Source organism: Arachis ipaensis, chromosome B05 (assembly GCF_000816755.2).
Source record: "Arachis ipaensis cultivar K30076 chromosome B05, Araip1.1, whole genome shotgun sequence".
Classification (NCBI taxonomy): Eukaryota; Viridiplantae; Streptophyta; class Magnoliopsida; order Fabales; family Fabaceae; genus Arachis; species Arachis ipaensis.
The window spans coordinates 21,494,198-21,497,001 of record NC_029789.2 but is presented as its reverse complement, the minus strand read 5'-3'; positions in this window follow the sequence as shown (position 1 = coordinate 21,497,001).

Sequence of the window (2,804 nt, the reverse complement as noted above, 5' to 3'; positions counted from 1 at the left end):
AAATTGTGAATATATACTGGTAAAATTATTACATGTTAATGAAAATTAGAATTATATCAATTATATCAATTATATTAATTCGGAATTATTATTATTATTATTATTGAATAATGACGATAATTCACGTGGTAATAACTTTTACCTATAAAACATCTAAAATTAAATAATATTCAAGTATAATTAGGTGACAATTATAATTCAAATTATTGCATATGAAGTCACGTGAATTACTGTTATAATTGATATAATTGCTATATACTCTCAATGTAACACCCTAACTTTTAGCACATTATGATCGTACCAAAAGTGAAGCGTTATTGACCTGTTCTCTATATTTACTATTTAATACTGAGCCTTTAGTTCGACTTCGTGTTTCAATTTTTAAGAAAAAGCCGAAAAATTTTGTATTTTTTTTATTAATTAAACCCAATCATCAAAGAACACTAAGTAATAACAATCACAAAATTATTAATAATAATAAATATTATACAAAAGGAATTCAGATACAATTCAGATACAACTCCTGTCCCTCTGTATAAAATAAAATCTTAACTAACAAAGGCGAGGAAATTCTAGAAAAGTGACTCAACACATAAACTTAACTCAAATAAGGCTAATAATCGCCCGCAGCTTCAAACTGAGTCATCAAACCTATGTCACTGAAAGGGTGGAAGATTTTGGGGTGAGAACAAATCACGCGTTCTCAGCAGGGAATGGAAATGCCGTAAGAGTAATGAAATAAAATGCAAATAATTAACTTTACTCAATAAAACTATTTTTCTATCAAACCTTTTGAAAATACTTTTTACTATTACTTTATATAATTAATTACCTTCTTCAAGTTCCCAAACTTAAGACAAATCTCAATCACAACCTCAGTTCTCAGTCACCTCAATACACAAACTAATATCACAGAAAACAGATAAACACTCAAACAAATAGTAATAATACAAACCGCACAATCACAGAGAGGCAAGAGAAACAAACACAATCAAGTGCAAATGTGCAAACAATGATGATGCATGTCTAGTCCTATCGCAGGTAATGAGCTCATTTGTCGGTTTCGACCCGCACCCGACGCAATCTGACTCTCAAGTCAGATAAGGCATTACAGCGGCATAACCTCTGCAAGGTTTCAACCTCTTGCAGGCGCTGATTCTCCAGCTGAAGTATGCCGAACATGACCTCTGCAAGTACTTGCAGGCGCTGATTCTCCAGTTGCAGCATGTGCCACTTTCTCCTGGAAGTCATTCCACACATACGGGCATCCCCGCACAATCATTCACACATAAAGCCCACGACTTAACATTCTCACATCAGCACCCTAACTAATTACTTTCTATCACCCTCTCGTGACCTTTTATTCATTTCATAATCACACGTTCCGTGTTCTCTTTCCTCTTTTCTTCTTTCTCTTAAAAAACCGAACTCAAAAATAACTTGAAAAAAAATCTATTCTAAAAAACAACTGAATGTAAAACATTATACTTTCTTAATAAATCAAGTTGAAAATAAGACTTTCTGTAATAAATCGAAAATCAAATAGTTTTCAGTAATTAAAACGTTTTCTTTGAAACTAAGCCACTTTCTATTTTAATAAAATTCAGACCTTTCAAATATTATGTTATTGAGTGAAACCAATAATTATTAATAAATCAAATTAATAATTTCTCAAAATAAGCTTATAAATCATATTTTAAAAATGAAATCACTTTTCATATGTTTTTACAAAAATTGGACAGCATCTCCCTTTAAAATTGGACTTCACCACCCTTTTCGGGTTCCAACCGAACTATTCTCAACCTTTTTTTTTCAAGTGTTTCCAATAACTCAAACTAATTTCAATATCATAAATCATTTTCAAATTTCAATTCAATACCAACAAATCAAACCAAAATCAATCTCACCAGTTAATCACTCACAATAACAAAACCAGTCATAGTCACAGCCAAAACCCAAACTCAATTCAACAATTACTCATACAACAGGTTTTCAATAATCAACTCAGCATATTCAAATTAATAAATAACCCCAGATTAATCACCAACAATCTCAATTTTATCAATTTTCATCAGTTAATCAAACGAGACATTTATGAATTATTTGCAGTTACTCACTAAACTTCAATGGCATTCATAAATTAAAACAGTTAATTTGAAATAAATTCCCTATCTCTGTACAAAATCAAAGTCAATAAAAAGTTCGAAAATTTTTTTTGACCGAACTGCTGAAGAAGGAAATGTCAGAAATCGACTGTATCTCTTAGAACTCCAATTGGCCGAACTCATGGGGTAAGGGAACTACGTCATTGTCAACTTCCACCGATCAAAAGTGGCGCCAATGTGTAGAGGAGGAGGATACGAACACTTTTACCAGATTATATTTTTTTATTGAAGTTACGGATTGCAAAAAATCGAAATCGGAAGCTCAGATGTTTCATGGTTTCTCAATCTCTCTCCCTTACGGCTTTTCCCTTTTTCTTTTCTCTTAAGTTCAATTCGGTAAAGCATGAATGAAAGAAATGGAAGTGATTAAAGCTAATGAGAATGGATGGAAATTTGTGGTAGCTAAGGCATTTAGGTGTCATTCAAACAAGCCACGTTTACTTCTTCTTTTGTACACTTGGAACCTTGACCAAGTGAATGAGATAATGGGAAGAATATATAATGACATTCCATGATTAAAATAAATATTGGCTAGGTGTCAAGGTTAATAAATAAAAGAAAGCATGTTTTATTATTATATATATACATATGCATAGTAAATCAAGTTCCATTTCCTTTCTTTGGTTCCTTTGACGTTAG